This window comes from Jatropha curcas, chromosome 4 (assembly GCF_041381405.1).
Source record: "Jatropha curcas cultivar XTBG-Jc1 chromosome 4, XTBG_Jcur_1.0, whole genome shotgun sequence".
Classification (NCBI taxonomy): Eukaryota; Viridiplantae; Streptophyta; class Magnoliopsida; order Malpighiales; family Euphorbiaceae; genus Jatropha; species Jatropha curcas.
The window spans coordinates 21,115,560-21,135,794 of record NC_143154.1 but is presented as its reverse complement, the minus strand read 5'-3'; the positions used below and the strand labels follow the sequence as shown (position 1 = coordinate 21,135,794).

At 36.7% G+C, this 20,235-nt stretch overlaps 1 non-coding gene across 1 annotated transcript; it reads left to right on the top strand.

Moving 5' to 3' along the window:
• Positions 1-12,278: 12,278 nt before the first annotated feature.
• Positions 12,279-12,385, top strand: LOC119370227 (small nucleolar RNA R71). Its single transcript, XR_005177784.1, has one exon. It is a non-coding gene; the product is annotated as a small nucleolar RNA R71 (small nucleolar RNA).
• Positions 12,386-20,235: the final 7,850 nt, after the last annotated feature.

Here is a 20,235-nt window from a genome sequence, read left to right as displayed (position 1 = left end):
ATTGAAACAATCATTTTATATATATATTATTTGTGGTATGTTTATCATCAAAAATATGACATACAATAATTCTTTTTTGTATTTTTCAATCGTCATCAATCCAATGACATGTAATACTTATATAAGAACGCATTTGCCAATAATCATTCCAAATATCACAACAAATTGAAACATGAATTTTTACTTCAAAACATAAAAGTTCTAACTCTCTTCTTCCTTTTTTTATCTAGAGAAATAACAGTTCGTTTTACAATATTTCTTGGAACTCTTTTTTTTTTTTTCTTTTGATAGAGTAAAACTCATAGCCTTTCATTCATTATCATTAATCTCGGACAAACAATGAGGAATATAATTCCAGATACGTAGATGCGCAAAGCAAATAGAAGCTCGAGCTAGGGTATGAGCTTTTAAGTTCGCTTGCCTACGAATCCATCTACACAAAACCAAAGGGAGTTCTAAAAATAAGTTCTTACAATCAGAAATAATACTCCCCACATCCGATCTAAATAAAATAGAGGAGCTCAAAGCAAAAAATGAAACCTGCGAGTCCATGAAAATAGTACCTCCACGCTCAACATAATTTTGCTTGAGAAATAATAAAAAACTACGAAGAGCTAGAGCCTCTGCAATAAAAGGGTCCGTACCACCTGTAAAGTGGCCTGAAACTGCTCGAATAAAAATGCCTTCCTCTGTCTCCATCACCACTCCAAAGCCTTGCATGCCTTCTTGCTCAAAAATAGAACCATCCACAAAAGCTTGCCATGACTGGTCTCCATTGTTGCTAAGATGTCCGGGTTGAAATATTGCAAGCCTTTGCCGACTTGTATTTGAGGATGCACTAGCCATGCTCCTTTGCATCAACTTTGTATGTTCCCAACTAATCATGTATTCTTTTACCTTCAAGAATGTAGTGTAGCACGTGTCTCTTATATTATTCCAAAGAGCATTATTTCTTGCCATCCAAATATATCTAGCATACACCAAAAACTTTTGGGATTTTAGTTTATCACCATTAGCAAGTACCTGCAAGAAGAAGTTAGTAAAAGAAATATTTATATCACCTACTTCATACCCCCTTGCCTCCAAACTCCCTTAGCCTTACTACATAACACTATTGCATGATTAATATCCTCTTCCTCCCCACACCAAGGACATCCAATATCAACCTCCACCCCTCTCCTTCTCAATCTCTCCTTCGTAGGCAACACATTCCTTAGAGCCCTCCACATAAAATCTTTGTCTTTAGGGGAAGCATCTAAACCCCACATCTTACCCCACCATCCACCATCCACCTTCCACCTCATGCACCCTCCCCCTCAACAACCTCCTTGCCACGTAGTACCCCGACCTAACGCTATAAATGTCTTTTTTATCCCAATGCCACATAATTTGGTCCCTATTAGCGTTAATACTAATAGAAATCCCTAATATAGCTCTAAACTCTCTCAAGCTAAAAAGAGTCATCACCTTCCCCACATCCCATCTCCCTTCCCCCTCCACAAAAAGCTCCCTCACTTTCATATTAGGATCAACAAAGTCCCTAGTGTCCTCCATCCAAAAACTATGATCCAGAGGCATCCACGGATGTGATAATACACCGATAGTTTCCCCATTCCCTACTCTCCACCGTACCCCCTGTTTTAATACCCCAATAGCAACATGAATACTCCTCCACACATAACTAGGACGCCTACCAAGAGGAGCATCCAAAAAATCCCTATTATGGAAATATTTGGCTTTGAAAAGTTTAGAAAAAAGAGCATCGGGCTCCGTCATAAGATGCCACCCTTGCTTCACTAGCATGGCCATATTAAAACAATGAAGATCCCTGAAACCCATACCACATTCCCTTTTGCTACAACACATCCTCTCCCTCGCTAACCAATGAATCCCTCTACGCCCTCCTTTCTTCTCCCCCCACCAATACTTGTTCATCCTTTTTTGCATCGCTTCACATGTAGAAAGAGGTATTTTAAACACACTCATACAATAAGTAGGAACAGCTTGCACAATCGACTTAATTAATACCTCCTTTCCGACTCTAGAGAGGAATCTGTTAGACCAATTGCAAATCCTTTTTTTCAAGTCTGTCCTGAAGGAAGCCAAACACCTGTTTTTTCGATTTGCCAATGAGAGATGGAAGACCAAGATAAGTACCCCCACCAATTGAACCAGCAACATTCAAAATAGTAGAGATATTAGTCATCAACTCTCTACTCATATTCGAGCTGAAAAAGATACCCAATTTGTTCAAATTAATGGCCTGACTCGATGCTCTCTCATATTTCTTCAAAATATCATTGACCTCCTCTGCTTCCTATAAAGAACCCTCAAAAAAGAAAAAAGAATCATCCGCAAATAGCAAGTGACAGTGATTTTTGCAAGTGTACAAATCACAACAAGTGATATAGAGTGAAAGAGTATCGTATCCATAGGGATTGTGTATCAAGTACCAAAATTTTGTTAACCTATTATTATTTAAACGACAATAAGAGAGATTTGTTATAAGGAAAGTAAATTTGAAAATTAAACAGAAAATATCAAGCAACAAAATTTAGATGAAAAGGAATCAAGGATTTAAAACTACTAGGGAATTTGGTTTCACTTAATTCTATCCAATTTATTTTATTAGTCTGTTAATCAATTTTAATTGTTCAAGTAGGGGAAACAACCCTAGAATCACTAACAAGCTCTCTCGATGTATTGTTGGCTATTCTAATCCGGTCTAATTACCTATCTTTCAATAGCACAATCAAACATGAATTAAATCATTAAGTTTTATGGTTTGTTTTGTGAATTCACAACCTAAGGTCATTAACTTGTGAAAACCCCCCATGAGTCAAACCGTATAGCTTCCGCATCAAGTTATTGTTCTCATGTAATTTATTATCTTTTTTGTATCAAAAACCCTTCTTCCGATAGTGATTAATAAAATAATTCAATCCAGGGGAATAAACTCTGCCTGGAAGCTTTACGTTCAATAATAAAGTATAGCAAGAATAAGGAAAAGCAAATCTAATAATATAATTTGGAATCGAATTAAATTACATCAAATCCCTAGCTTAGGAGTTTAGCTAGACATAGTAATTAAATAAAACTCAATAATACTTGAATAAATCTTCATAATCAGTAATGAACAATGAAAATAAAAACAAGATTAAGAGTTTAGAGATAAAAACTAGGCAACAACTATGTAGATGACTTCCTTGAATCTTTGCACAAATCTTGGATGCTTGAGGTCTTTTAGAGAAAGAGAATTATGTAGAAAATTATTGAAATTCGAGATGCCTCATAATGAGAAGCTCTCCTCTTTATATAGACCTTCTGGAGAGAAATCTGACTTTGTTTAGGAAACAGAATCCTAATTAAGTACAAAATCTTCTTTAGGAGATCATGACTGTTTAAGCTTTGGATTTCTTCTTAGTTAGGACTCTTTTCTCTTCCTAAATAGGTTTAGATCTTGTTTAGCACGTTTAAGAAAATATCCGAGGCGGGCCCATGTGAGAAAAAGATTGGCTCGCATTTTTAGCTTAAGACAACTCTGCCTTCATAGCACGGGCGTGCCATATAGCACAACTTGGGCATGCTAGAGTCTGGAACTATGAATGGTTGAGCACAGGCCATGCTATGCAACACGCTCAGAGGAGTCCTTGTGGCACGGGCGTGCCATTTAGCACAGGTAAGGCGTGCTTGGCTCTGTCCTTCGAAGATGGATTTCATCATGGGCGTGCTAGGCAAGCACGCCTTGAGTTTCTTTTGGGCACGGGCGTGCCATTTAGCACGGTCTAGCCGTGCTATCCCCTGACTTTCCACTTGATTTTCTTTAGCTTTAGCACGGGCGTGCTAAAATGCACGGGATGGGCGTGCTCAAGCCTGAGTATTTTACTTTGTAATGCTCTTTTCTGTGCCAAAACCCTGCAAATTTCTTTCAGATCAAGTGGATTATGATTCAAAGAAGCTTTCAACAAAATTATAATAAAAACGAAGTAAAAATAAACTAAAGTGATAAATTTTACTAAAATTCTAAATAAAAACTATACTAAAAAATACTATAATTGTGACACCTATCAAAATTCCCCAAACTGAAACCATTGCTTGTCCTCAAGCAACAAAACTAAAAGTAGGAGAACAAAATAATCTGACAAAACTAGCTTGCTATGGTTGGTGATAATTATAAACTCCAAAAGATATCACAGTTGTTAATATGTGAATAAATCAATTGTTTTCCATGCTAATTATATTTAAGCGAAAATTCAATTTTTTTGATAAAACACATTCCTTGATTTAAACATAAGTTAAAAGGATTTTCAACACTAATATATATTCAACTTATGATAAATATGTTATGAATAATCTACAAAAATTATTTAACCTTTTTAAATAAGATTTTTAATAGTTTTAAATTTAGCATTCCCATATGCAAAAATTAGTCATCCCTTCTCCACAATTGAAATGCATATGATTTTAAAAGATCAAAAGGTCTTTATTTTGGGTTGTAATGGGGTTTTCGGGGTATAATTTTAGCTGATCAAAGAAAAGGGATAAAAGATAGACAAAGGGTGCAAAAGAATGTATAATATCCTGATTTCCATTCTATCAAAACCATTTGTTTTAAGGGAGTTTCTGTCTTGAAATTCTTTACTAGCTTGTGATATAGAGATATTTTGGCAAGGTCTTTTTGTAATATTTTGCTAATTTCTTCTTTGCACTTAAATTCCCTAACTTGAATTCTTTGATTGATTGCTTTTTCTATGGGGTATTTCTCTTTTGATATTTCTTACTTGGTACACTTGCTAGTGTCCATGAAATTTTCTCCCTTTTGTCGCTATGTTTTAATGAAAGCCAAATCCTTCAATTATACATTATTGCACTCAGGGTAAGAATTGAAATTGGTTTAATGGCTAGGTTTAATAAGGGTGAACAAGAAAATTTTATAGGCTTCAAAATTGGTTGCAAAAGTCATATTTTTAACTTAGGTGGCCTAGGCTAAATATGAAGTTCAACAAAGAATGCCTAAATCATCTCTTCTTAAAATGTAAGCATTTAAAATTTTGCCTCAAAGGGAATTCTAATTTGTTCTAGGAATGCCAAGGTTATATAAGTTTAGATTAAACATGCCTATATATCATAAATTTCATAAAAATTAGTGTTTATAATCTTAGAAACATATAGTTAAATCAATGAATCATGTTAAGTCAAAAATTTCAAATTTAGAACTTAAGTATACTAGAATAGAAAATCAACTAAATTCATCACATATTACTAATTCGTGACAACCTTCAAGCCTGCTTATAATCATTCTAACCATGTTAAGCAAAAATAAAATTTTAGCTAAAATTTCCTTCCCCCAATTTAATCAAACACATTGTCCCCAATGTGTACAAAATAAATTGATTTCCCCAAACTTATTGCATTAACAGAAGAAAAGAGATAAGAAAGTGGAGTAAACATTACCAAAATTGTATTGAAAAATACAATAGAGCTGGGTGCTGGAACATGTCATAGCTAAAAGTCCAAAATAAACATTAAGAGAAAAAAACTACTAAAGATATAATAGTCAAAGTAAAATCAAAAGAAAAATTCAACACAAAACAATCAATGTATGGGAATAAAATCAAAACAGGAAGAACAAATAAAGAGTCAAAATCCATCAAGGCTCCGGTGGTGGAGGTGGATGCGGTTGTAAGAGCTGGATAACAGTCTGGAGTTGGCCTTGCAATGTATCCATACGAGACTCGAGGCTCCCATGCATAATCTCGATGGATTGGAAACGGTCTACAATCATAAATTCCATCCCGTTAAGGCATGTGTCAAATATGTTCATTCGAGACATCATCCTCGCAAGGACTTCATCGTTGGACATGCTTGACGCTCCTTGAAAGGATGGACCAGCACCGAAAGTACCTGCACCAAAAGAAGAACCAAAAGGCGGCGGATTATCCTCCTCCACATCAGCACCACCTGCTGCCTCGGCTTCCTCATCGTCAGAACTGTCCTCTCAAGCACCTACTACCCGATAAGCATCTCCAACCTTTTCGATCAATTTCATGTGGATCATGACATCCAAATCTAATCTGGTAACCTTCCCCCCTCCAACACTATCATAGATTGGTCTAGCCGGGTTCCAGACTCGTAAATACGCAGCAATGCGGGTCACAAAACACCCTATCATGATAGCCCCTTTATCTGCTCTAGCCACCTTTGCACATCTTTGGCATAGCCAATACCCAACATTAAGCAAAACTCCCTGTTCAATCGCCTATATAAAGTATAATACATTCAAGCCTAAAACTTCATCACTTTCACTCCTTCCAAAAATAGTGTTAGACAAGAATTTGTGAATCTACCTTAGGGCAGGATTTCTTAGTTTGGATGCCTTTGAATACCTAGGGTTGTAATTAATTTCATCGGTCAAGTCTTTCCATTATTGCGTTCATGAAAATCCTTAGATATTTGGATTTGAGCGTTTTCCGTGGGGAATCCAAAAATATGGCTAACTTCATTCACAGATAAATCAAAAGTTCTACCAAGAAGCCTAAAGTGAATTTTGCTTGGGGGAGAGGTAGGCAAAAATCGAATGAAAGAGGAATAAGAACTCAAAAATTCTAAAGTTAAAGGTGCATAAACTAGATCCTTCATCTCAATAAACTATCCCCATCCTATATGCCTAAGTGGTTCTATCACAGCATCTCGAAGACCGACTTGCGCTAAGGCATTTTCATCAATGAATCTATTGGGTAAAATAGAGCGAAGGGATAGTTTATTGTACCTCTCTTGTTGCTCAGGTGAAGCGATCTCAAATGGAGGAGGAGTAGGCGTCGAAGGAGGTGGAATCGGTAGAGGAGTAGTGGAGGGTCAAGCGATTGGCCGTTGTCTAGCGGCAACCGAGGAAGCGGGTCTGCTACGCTTGTATCGAGGAGGCATGGTGAAGGAGATTGGTGTGAAAATTTGGTGTGTGTGTGTTTGATTTGAGAGAAAAGGGAGAAAAAAAGAGAAAATTGGGAGAGGAGAGGTTGACGGCTAGGGCGTGCGAGAGGGAAGTGAGGGTTGGTTAGGGCATGCGCTTTAAATAGAGGCGCCATTTAATGCGCACGTCTGGTCGTGGCACGGGTGTGCTCCTTGGTACGGGCGTGCTCCTTGGCACGGCCAGACCGTGCGCGCTAATCTTGTTTGGAGGCGGTTAGGGCACGGGCATGCTAGAGGACACGCTTGGGGCTGGAGGACACGCTTGAGGCGTGCTTGCTTTTGTCCTGCAACAGAAAAAAAATGAAGCATACCTGGCACGGTTAGGGCATGCTCGCCTCTAACTCTCAAAGCAAAATTTCCCTTCGGATCGCACGGGCGTGCTACTGGACACGCCTGGGGCGTGCTTGCCTCTGACTCTCAAAGTGGTTTTTCTCCATTCATGAGGCACGGGCGTGCTGTGGTGCACGGTCAGGGTGTGCCCGCCTCTGACTCTCTAAGCAAAATTGGTTTTTATGGCACACGGGCGTGTCCTGGGACACAGTCTGGGCATGCTTAGCTATCATATCATGGCACAGGCGTGCCATTTAGCACGTCCAGGGCGTGCTGACCTGTGGATTTTAACTTGATCCTGAAAAATTCTGACTAAAGCAAAAGAACAATTATGGCGAAAATTTGGGAAATTTTATAATAGAAATAATAGAAATAAAATGGAAACAATAATTGGAAAAAGAAAGAAAACAACATGGGTTGTCTACCACAAGCGCTTTTGTTTTAACGTCGTTTAAGCTCGATGTACTCAACCTAGTTTAGGTCAGACGAGACTGATGGTATTCTTGATAGGATCAAAGTTGTCATTTTGATAAACTTTTAAACGTTGAGCATTAACTTTGAAACTTCGATTAGACTTACCATCCACTATTTTGATGCCTCATGTGGAAAAATCTCTTTAATTGTGAATGGACCAGACCATCTGAAGTGCAATTTACAAGGAAAAAGGTGGAGTCTGGAGTTATAGAGCAATACCTGTTGGCCTACTTTTAGATTCCTCATGATAATGTGCTTATCGTGCCATTGTTTGGTGAAATCCTTATATATTTTGGTGCTCTCATAAGCATGGAGGTGCATTTTATCCATCATATTCAATTGTAGCAACCGTTTTTGACCAGCCTCTTTTGCATTGAAGTTAAGAAATTGAATTGCCCAAAATGCCTTATGCTCTAATTCAACAGGAAGATGACAAGTCTTACCGTAAACCATGCAATATGGAGACATACCGATTGGTGTCTTGAATGCAGTTCTGTAAGCCCATAGAGCATCATCTAGCTTCTTGGACCAGTCCTTCCTTGATTGTCCAACAGTTGTCTCCAGGATCTTCTTGATTTCTCTGTTGGTAACCTCTACTTGTCCACTTGTTTGAGGATGATATGGAGTGCCTACACGATGAGTAACACCATATTTTGCAAGAAGGGAATCTAAATATTTGTTGCAAAAGTGCTTACCTCCGTCCGTGATTATTGCTCTAGGAGTGCCATGACGTGTAAAAATATACTTCTTGATAAACTTCATTACACTCTTGGCATCATTGTTTGGAAGAGCAACAGCTTCTGCCCACTTTGATACATAGTCCATCGCAACTAGAATGTATTGGTTGGAGTATGATGATGGAAAAGGCCCCATGAAGTCCATACCCCAAACATCGAAGATTTCGACTTCAAGGATGCTATTTAAGGGCATCTCATGTCTCTTCGAAATGTTACCTAGTCTTTGACAGCGATCACAAAGGCGAACAAAGTTAAAGGCATCTTTAAACAGGTTACGCCAATACAAACCGCTTTCTAATATACGTGCTACTGTCTTGTTTGCTCCAAAGTGTCCTCCACATTCCATTGAATGGCAAAATTTAAGAACACTTTCCATCTCTGTTTACGGTATGCATCACCGGAATAGCTGATCACTATAATATTTGAACAGAAAGGGCTCCTCCCAATAGTAGTATTTGATATCATGGAAGAATTTTTTCTTTTGTTGATAGGAAAAGTTGGGAGGGGGAATTTTGCAAACAAGGTAGTTGACTATATCAGCATACCAGGGGGTTTGTGTATTTGCCAACAGTAGAAGTTGCTCATGGGGAAGGTTCTCATTGATTTGTAACTCTGTTGTATCTTCTTCCCCCAATTCCAGCCTGGAAAGGTGGTCAGCCACAAGATTTTTGGTTCCCTTTTTGTCGAGAATTTTCAGATCAAATTCCTGCAATCAAGGCACCCAACGAATTAGTCTCGGTTTTGCATCTTTCTTTTCTAGCAAATATTTGATAGTTGAGTGATCGGTGTAAACTATTGTTTTGGCTCCAATTAAATAGGCCCTAAATTTGTCAAAAGCAAAAACAATAGCTAACAATTCTTTTTCTGTAGTGGCATAATTTAATTGCGCATCATTCAATGTGCGACTGGCATAATAAATGACATGCAACTTCTTCTCCTTTCTTTGCCCAAGAACAGCTCCAATAGCATGATCACTAGCATCACACATAAGCTCAAAAGGAAGAGTCCAATCTGGTGTAGTAATGATAGGTGCTGAGATCAACTCCTTCTTTAACCTATTAAAAGCATTCAAACACTCTTTGTCAAAATTAAAAGGAACATCTTTAATTAATAAATTACAAAGAGGTTTTGTGATTTTTGAGAAGTCTTTGATGAATCTCTTGTAGAATCCTACATGACCAAAAAAAATTTCTTATTCCCTTCACTGAGTTAGGGGGAGGTAGTTTTTTAATTACCTCGATTTTTGCTTTGTCTACTTCAATCCCCTTTTGAGAGATCTTATGTCCTAGGACAATACCTTCACTAACCATAAAGTGACACTTTTCCCAATTCAAAACAAGGTTAGTGTCCTCGCATCATCGCATTACTAAGGATAAGTTATGAAGACATGCATCGAAAGAAGAACCAAATACAGAGAAGTCATCCATGAATATTTCAATAAATTTCTCTACCATATTAGAAAATATGGACATCATGCATCTTTGAAAAGTTGCAGGAGCATTGCATAGTTCAAAAGGCATTCTCCTATAGGCAAACGTGCCATAAGGACAAGTGAAAGTAGTTTTCTCTTGATCTTCAAGAGCAATAGGTATTTGAAAGTATCCTGAATAACCATCCAAGAAACAATAAAAGGGGTAACCTGAAAGTCTTTCAAGCATTTGATCAATAAAGAGTAGGGGAAAGTGGTCCTTGCGTGTTGCCTTGTTCAATTTTCTATAATCTATGCACACACGCCAACCTGTGACTGTTCTAGTGGGAATTAGTTCATTGTTTTCATTAGAGATAACAGTCATACCTCCCTTCTTTGGAACAACTTGGACAGGACTCACCCAACTACTATCGAAAATTGGATAGATAATGCCGGCATCCAGAAGCTTTATAATTTCAGCCTTGACTACCTCCTTCATATTTGGATTCAATCGCCTTTGATGCTCGATTGCAGGCTTGCAGTCTTCTTCCATCAGGATCTTATGCATGCATATACTCGGGCTTATCCCTTGTAGGTCTGAAATTGACCACCCTAGTGCTTTCTTGTGCTTTCGAAAAACCTGCAACAACCTTTCCTCTTGATCAAGCGTTAAGTGAGAAGAAATAATAACAGGAAAAGAATGATTCTCACTTAAGAATGCATGTTTTAAATGAGGTGGAAGTTGTTTCAGTTCTTGTTTTGGAGGTTCACTTTCTTTCTCATTCATGGTGTTTGATTCATTAATGTCATCTTTAGTATGCAAAGTGGTTTCCACACATTCATCAACAACATCAATTCGAAAACAATCACTATAGTCCATAGGAAGTTTACACGATTTAAGAACATCAAAGACAATCTCTTCCTGTCCAACCCTTAAAGTTAATTTACCTTCGTAAACATCAATAAATGCTCTTGCAGTTGCAAGAAAAGGCCTCCCAAGGATTAGAGATCCTTCCCTATCTTCATCAATATCAAGAATAACAAAATCAACAGGAAAAATGAATGTACCTACCTTTACAAGCACATCTTCTACAATTCCTCTAGGATATTTGATCGATCGATCCACTAATTGTAGAGACATCCTTGTTGGTTTGAATTCTCCCATACTTAGCATCTTAAAAACTTCATAAAATATAAGATTAATGCTAGCACCTAAATCTACCAAAGCTTTTTCAAAGTCAAGATTACCAATATTGCAAGGGATAGAAAAACTTCCTGGGTCATTCAACTTTGGAGGCAGTTTATTTTGGATAATCACACTGCATTCCTAAGTTAACATTACCGTTCCTTGATCATCGATTTTTCATTTCTTGCTTAGGATATCTTTTAGGAATTTCGCATAGTTAGGCATTAGAGCAAGAGCTTCAGCAAAAGGAATGTTGATTTGAAGCTTTTTGAATACATCCATAAACTTTAGGAAGCTCTTGTCATCTTGTGCTTTCTTTAACCTTTGTAGGAAGGGGACAGGTGGAACATAGGGTTTTACTTTTTCTTGTTCTTCTAGGTCAATAATGGGGACCTTTGGCTGTTCTTCCACGTCCTTTTCTTTCTTTGGTGGCTCTTCTAATTGTTTGCCACTTCTCAAGGTGATAGCCTATACCTGCTCTTTAGGATTCTTTTCAGTGTTGCTAGGTAATGTACCTTAAGGTCGAGATGCCATCATGTGTGCAAATTATCCTAGCTGAATCTCCAGATTTCTTATCGCCGCCTGTTGGATTTTATGGTTTTCTCTAATTTCATTCATGAAATCCATATGTGATTTAGAAAGAGCAGTGAGGAGGTCATCATAAGATTTCTTCTCTTGAGGAAGGAAACCTGGTGTTGTGTTCAAGGCATTGTTAGGATTTCCATAGGATAGATTAGGACGGTTCCTCAATCTATTATCGTATGAATTGGAGTATGGGTAATTTTTTCTTCCTTGATTCATCACATAGTTTACTTACTCCAAGGTTTGTGGATTCAAAGAGTCTATCATGCATTCTCCAATCCCATATTGTCCATTGCACCTATCACAAACTTGCATAATAGAATTTACAGGATTGGTAGTTAACAGGTCCAGTTTTCTTACCATGTTATCTACCTTGGCATTAAGTGCTGTGATAGCATCTATTTCATAGACTCCTGCAGTTCTCTTCCTTTTGAAATTGTTTTGGTAATTGCTGTTGCTTGCCATCTCCTCTATCAATTCATATGCCTCATCAATTCCCTTCTTCTCAAAGGATCCTCCTGCAGCTACATCTAAAGTGATTTTGATATTAGGAGATAATGCATTATAGAAAGTTTGTACCTGTAACCACTTAGGCAAACTATGATGTGGGCACTTTCTTAACAAGTCCTTGAATCTTTCCCAAGCTTCATACAAGCTCTCTTGATCATGGTGACCAAATGTCATTATCTCATTGCGCAGTTTTGTGGTTTTTGAATATGGGAAGAATTTTGCTAAGAACCTTTGGGCTAATTCTTCCCATGTTGTGAAACTTCCAGCGGGGCATGATTGTAACCAAGACCGCGCCTTGTCCCTAATAGTGAAAGGAAAAAGTCTTAATTTAATTGCATCTTCGGAAACACTATTCTATTTGAAAGTATCACAAATTTCCAGGAAATTTGTGATATGAGCATTTGGATCTTCACTAGGCAAACCCCCATATTGGATTGAGGTGGATAACATTTGGATAATTGCGGGTTTAATTTCAAAATTATTAGCTTCCACCCTAGATCTTATAATACTCGAGGTTGTCCCATTAAGATTAGGTGTTGTGTAGTCTCGCAAGGTGCGAATTGGATGTTGAGGTGGAGGTCCATTCATGTTCTCGTTTTTGTTCTCGTTGACCATGTCTACTTGTTGTTCGGGTTTTATTTCACGTGCTCTTCTTGCAGCATTGTTCCTATGATAAGTTCTTTCAATTTTTGGATCAAAGACTAGAGGTTCAGTCCTTCTTGATCTTCTTTGCATAAACACCTGAAAATAATTCTTAGAAGAAAAGATAAATTTAAAACAAAAGAATGTCTAAATTAACAATAGGGTAATTAGTATTGATATTGACAACGGCAATCCCCGGCAATGGCGCCAAGAACTTGAAAGTAATTTTCGCAAGTGTACAAATCGCAACAAGTGATATAGAGTGAAAGAGTATCGTATCCACAGGGATTGTGTATCAAGTACCAAAATTTTGTTAACCTATTATTATTTAAACGACAATAAGAGAGATTTGTTATAAGGAAAGTAAATTCGAAAATTAAACAGAAAACATCAAGCAACAAAATTTAGATGAAAGGGAATCAAGGATTTAAAACTACTAGGGAATTTGATTTCACTTAATTCTATCCAATTTATTTTATTAGTCTGTTAATCAATTTTAATTGTTCAAGTAGGGGAAACAACCCTAGAATCACTAACAAGCTCTCTCGATGTATTGTTAGCTATTCTAATCCGGTCTAATTACCTATCTTTCAATAGCGCAATCAAACATGAATTAAATCATTAAGTTTTATGGTTTGTTTTGTGAATTCACAACCTAAGGTCATTAACTTGTGAAAATCCCCCATGAGTCAAACCGTATAGCTTCCGCATCAAGTTATTGTTCTCATATAATTTATTATCTTTTTCGTATCAAAAACCCTTCTCCCGATAGTGATTAATAAAATAATTCAACCCAGGGGAATAACTCTGCCTGGAATCTTTAAGTTCAATAATAAATTATAGCAAGAACAAGGAAAAGCAAATCTAATATTATAAATTGGAATCGAATTAAATTACGTCAAATCCCTAGCTTAGGAGTTTAGCTAGACATAGTAATTAAATAAAACTCAATAATAATTGAATAAATCTTCATAATCAGTAATGAACAATGAAAATAAAAACAAGATTAACAGTTTAGAGAGAAAAACTAGGCAACAACTATGTAGATGACTTCCTTGAATCTTGGTACAAATCTTGGATGCTTAAGGTATTTTAGAGAGAGAGAATTATGTAGAAAATTATTGAAATTCGAGATGCCTCACAATGAGAAGCTCTCCTCTTTATATAGACCTTCTGGAGAGAAATCAGACTCTGTTTAGGAAACAAAATCCTAGTTAAGTACAAAATCTTCTTTAGGAGATCATGACTGTTTAGGCTTTGGATTTCTACTTAGTTAGGACTCTTTTCTCTTCCTAAATAGGTTTAGATCTTGTTTAGCACGTTTAGGAAAATATCTGAGGCGGGCCCATGTGAGAAAAAGATTGGCTCGCGTTTTTAGCTCAAGTCAGCTCTGCCTTCATAGCAAGGGCGTGCCATATAGCACGGCTTGGGCGTGCTAGAGTCTAGAACTATGAATGGTTGAGCACAGGTCGTGCTATGCAACACACTCAGAGGAGTCCTTGTGGCACGGGCGTGCCATTTAGCATGGGTAAGGCGTGCTTGGCTCTGTCCTTCGAAGATGGATTTCATCATGGGCGTGCTAGGCAAGCACGCCCTGAGTTTCTTTTGGGCACGGGCGTGCCATTTAGCACGGTCTAGCCGTGCTATCCCCTGACTTTCCACTTGATTTTCTTTAGCTTTAGCATGGGATGGGCATGCTCAAGCCTGAGTATTTTACTTTGTAATGCTCTTTTCTGTGCCAAAACCCTACAAATTTCTTTCAGATCAAGTGGATTATGATTCAAGGAAGCTTTCAACAAAATTATAATAAAAACGAAGTAAAAATAAACTAAAGTGATAAATTTTACTAAAATTCTAAATAAAAACTATACCACAAAATACTATAATTGTGACACCTATCAGCAAGTGTGTGATGCTCGGATAATTCCTTCCCACCTTCACACCTTGCAATCTACCTCTCCTTTTAGCATCCTGAAATAATAAAGACAAACCCTCCGCACAGAATAAAAACAAGTAAGGCGACAAAGGATCGCCCTGTCTCAAACCTCTACCAGGACGAATAGGGCCCACCTCCTTACCATTCAATAACACAGAGTACTTCACATCAGTTACACATAACATCATCCACTTCACCCACTTCTCACAAAAACCCATTCTCAGCATCATACCCCTCAAAAACTCCCAATTAACCCTGTCGTATGCTTTTGAAATATCAATTTTTAAAGCACAAGCACCCCCTTGATTCTTCTTACTTTTGATGTTATGAATTAATTCAAAAGCCACCACCACATTATCAGAAATTAACCTCCCAGGAACGAATGCGGATTGACATTCATCAATAATTAAAGGAAGAATTTTTTTTCAACCTATTCACTAAAGATTTTGCTACAATTTTATACAAAACATTACAAAGCGAAATAGGTCTATACTCTTTTAACGACTTAGGATTATCACATTTAGGAAGCAACACAATATGGGTATCTGTCAAAGTCTTTGGGAAGGTACCAGTGTCAAGCCATTGTTTGCAGTCCTTCCAAATATCATCTCCAATCACATGCCAAAATTTTTGAAAGAACGTCGAATTTATGCCATCTGGTCCAGGTGATTTGTCAGGTTGTATATCAAATGCAGCTTCTCTGATCTCATCCAACGTAAATGGAGCCGTAAGAATATTGTTCTGGATAGCTGTCACCTTTGGTTGAACAAAATTAAAAATTTCAATGCAAACTGATTCTTCTGCACTATAAACAGTGGAAAAATAATTCAATGTAAGTTGTTCCAAACTATCATTATCTGTAACTATCTCGCCATCCTCATTTTCCAACTTCATAATTTTAGCTCTCCTTTTTCTAGTCTTTATTGAAGCATGGAAATATTTGGTGTTTTGGTCCCCACAAGAAAGCCATCTCTGTTTCCCTATTTGTCTCATTCGGCACTCTTCTTTGAATAGAATAATATTCCATTCATTTTTTAGTCGTTGAACATTGACATCATCAAACCCATCTCTTGCCTCTTCTATACGTTGCTTTAATACCCTTTTTAAAACTTTTAGTAGAATGATTTAAAACTTTTTGACAATATTGATTAAACTCATTTTTTCACCAAAACTAAAAGATATATATTCCATAGAAATCATTTTAGCTAATTCTTTTTTTTAAATTTTTTTTTAGAATATTGAAATAAGGAAACGTTAGAAGATTTGTATCCGAAAATTTGTGTTTGAGCTCGATCAACTCATATTTTGTCAGATGTTTTGCCTCCAAATGCTTCCAAAATGATCCACAACCACCCGCTTGTTTATGTTTGTAAGATGCTCCACAATAATCAAATTACATAAAAAATTTATCGCTTTTAAATTTCTTCGTGAAATGAATAGCTAATATGTTGAAACTTTGTCTTGGTCGTCGAACAACTTATGTACCTTGACTTCTTCTTGTCGTAAGTTGCCTTCATCATTAAATTCGGTTATAGAGTAATATAGAGTAGAGAGTAGTAGAGTGTAGAGAGATAATTTTGTGTAAAGTGATTATAAATTAAAAAGGGGTATTTATAGTAAATCCAAAAAATCAACTTTTCAAAAATACCCTTAAAACTAGTCATTATATAGCCATCTATAGTTGTTAGGAGGGTAAATTTGGGGATTTCACAAAAATATTTGAAAAAATTAAAAAAAGCTTTACACTTAAATATTCAAATTTTTTTGGAACTGCTAGATCGAATAGTCGATTCTAACCAGATGGAAAAATCGCCGGTTCCGACCAGTTCACAGTTCCTCATAAATTGGAATTAGAATCGGACCGCAGACCCTCGATTTTGGTTCCTCACGTTTCGATTTTGGTTCCCACTGATTCCAAACCGGCGGTTTTGATTTTGAAAACCTTGAAATGGCTACCCCTATATTGAACTGAAGGCCAATAAAGAATAGGCTCTCCAATACTAGAAATTCATCCAACCTTAAAACTTACGATTTTGTTTAGTAATTCTAAATGAAGTACAATGTAATATCATTAAAATTAGAGAGACTAGTGACTAATGTGTCTCTCCAAATGTATGATGGCCTCAGTTTTAGGTATGGTTTGATTAGAGACTCAACCAGAGCTTTCTTGAACGGTTAAGAGCTTGTTATGGAAAGTCTTCTATTTTTGGAGCTGAGTTATGGTCTATCTTTGAGGGTTTCACACTGCTTTATTTCAGAGGTTTAACCATATTCTTATGTAATAGACATCCATTTATATTAATGACTAAACTGTAATATGCCAAGGACTTAAGTTGTAATAAGAACTGGGGAAATTGATAACTTGTCAAGATAGACTTGGATATTAGGAGATTTTCTCTCCTAATATCTCGCTCAGTTTGGTATATGCCACCAATCATGTATCTTTCCATATAAACCAGTCTTTAAGGCCACGGGAAGATTAATGTCATTATTATCAATATAATTATTTGTAGAGAAATCAATCATTCATTCAATTATTGTTGTGATAATTTTAACAAAATCAAATTGGTGCAGTGAGCGTGGAACACACCTCACATTTCTCAGTTTGAGAAAAACCTCATTTTTTAACAAAAATATATATAAGACAATTTCAAGCATTTGAACAATCACCAACGCAGATAGATGAACCCCCACAGCTGGAGCTAACGAGACTGGTAGGACTAAACCTTCAATTGGCCCAATTGCTCAGGCTCTTCTAATTTCGCTTTATTGGAACCTTAAGCCACTATGATGCTAGCCTAAGCACACAATAACTTTATAGTTGTGCTATAACGATCGATGGCCACTTCAGGACCCCTGGTGTTGCAAGTATCCACGGATGATCTGATAACGTGAAGGCGTGGCAATGTTGCTATGGAGGAAGGAGTTGCTGTAGACAAGCAAATAATGGATATGCCCCAGGACACCGAATCATCTTGGTGTTCTGATACTTAGAAAGAATGATAACACATTGTGCAATCCATTTGGGAAACCTCTACAACATCACTGAGGATGACTTCCAAACAAGAACCCTTCAAGTCCTCCAAGTTAAAATTGCAAAGGATAATACTGATTATGGGCTAAGAAACAATTCCCCCCTCAAACATCATGCCAGTAAACTTTCCACCAAAATTGAAGATGCTTATCTTTAAGACATATGATGGAACAACTGAATCGAGGAGTCAACTAGCTAATTTTAAAATAGTGATGCGTATCCAGACCAGTGTGGATGCATTGCTATGCTTAACTTAAGATTGGTTCCAGATACTAAAGAAAAGATCAATCAATTCCTTTCACACCTAGTTGCCTCATTCAAAGCTTAGTTTATCACCTATATACGGAGCAAGAAGATCTCATCAGTCCTTATTAATCTTAAGAGAATAGAGGATGAGTCATTGAGACATTGCCTATCCATATTCCAAAAGCTGGGTATAAAAGTGGAAGATCTAAACTCTAAATCGCCTTTAGTTCCATGGCAAAAACTATAAGTATGGTAAACTATTTGACTCCCTTAATATTGATCAACCATATTCTTTTTCAGAGTTGATGGCGATGGTGAATAACTTTGCAAGACTAGACAAGGCCTGGAGGGCTCGGCAAGCCCAAGCCAAAGGCACCAAGGAAAAGAGAAGGAAAAAAAATAAAATAAAAGGAGGTCGCCATCAAGTCTAGCAAACTGAGTCATTCAAGTATGAGTTATTCCGCTTGTACCCCATATTCAAGAGTTAGAGACTATAATAAGAGAGGAAGATTTCAGTCCCTTAGTTAGGAGCAGCTCAACCATATCGAGGAGTATGCAGAAGAAAAAGGATGAGATCCAAATTAACTATCCTAAGAAATTGAGAGAGGAGTCAGCAGCTTACAGTGACTACCTAAATTATACACATAGATATCCAAGCCAGACTTGAAAAATCCACCAAAACAGACTTGAATTGGACGAACCAAAATTAGTGTGAAATCGACAGGCAAGTTACATTAATTCGCCCATAATTCTCTCTACAAAATGAATTTTAAGGCAAGGAACCGACAAAAACTAGACAGCAAAACTTTCCAACAGTATATCACAGGCAAAAATTGAAGCTAAAACGAGCCATGAACCGACTAAATCAAGTGAAGGATCATACCGAGGTAGAAAAGACCAACTGGCTGATCAACATAGTCTGACCAATGCTCAAGGTCGGTCGGTCGACCCTGATTGCTGGTCAACCCCAGTTGGCTAGGTTTGACTATTGTGAACACCTAAATTCTATACTCTGGATATCCAAACCAGACCTAAAAATTCATCAAATTGGACATAAATCAAACGAACCAAAATCTGGGCAAAAACAGACCGACAATTTGCATTGATTCAGCCATAATCCTTTTCAAAGTGGGAATTTCAAGAAAAGGTTAGTGTCAATGGAAGCTAGACTAGAAGAATTTTTCAACAGTATATTACAGGCCGAAATTGGAATTGAATTGGGCCTCGAACGAAACGAATCCAAACGAAAAAAAGACTGTAAAAGCCGAAAATTGCACTAGACTGGCGGCTAGTTGCTTGGCTGTGGTGCTCTGGCGAGGTCCTAAGAGACATAATTTTCTTCTCTTAACTTTTATCATGAGGATGTAAGACCTCAAACTGTCAAATTTCAAGTTTAAATTTTAAATTCGCTATTCCTAAATTTGGTATTAAATTAATAAATTGGGATGATTATTTCAACACTGAATAGTATATCTAATTAATCCTAAAATAGACAATGATAAATTTTTGACTTAAACGAATTGGTTATATAAGGATGTTAAAAATAAAAATTTTAATTAATAAACCAAGTTTTAGCTAAACATAATCTCTTGGTTATTGTTATTACTATAGCTAATTAGATTATCGAACTATTGAGTAATGCATGCTTAAGAATACTAATTTAGGATTAGTAAATTAATTAGTATGCTTTATAGTGGAAGAATATGTGTGCATATACTATACATAGACTGTGAATGTCCATATAATTCTTTCTTTTTCTTTCATTCTTTCATTTATAAATTGTTATGAGGTATTAAAATGTTGGTGACAAAGTTGAGTTGGATTAGAAACTGAATTGATATCCTACTATTTGGGGAGATGCTATCCAATTTTGAAAATATTTATAGATAACTATTTTAGTTATATATATTCCATAGACCTTAATTACCAAGAGAACTAGAAGCTTCATTACTGTTATCATTGTTATAACTAAAGAATCTGGTAGGTGACACAGGTAATAGTTATGAATTAGAATAAATAAAGAAATAAAGAAAATTGTAATTGAATAGTTTGATAAGTGAAGGTAAATAACTATAGTGATTGTAACTAGTTAATGAATTAGAACTAAATTTCTCGAGTTAGAAATTTTTACTTAGAATTTCCTTTCTACATGCTTATAGAGTTCTAGAATGGCACGTCGATAGC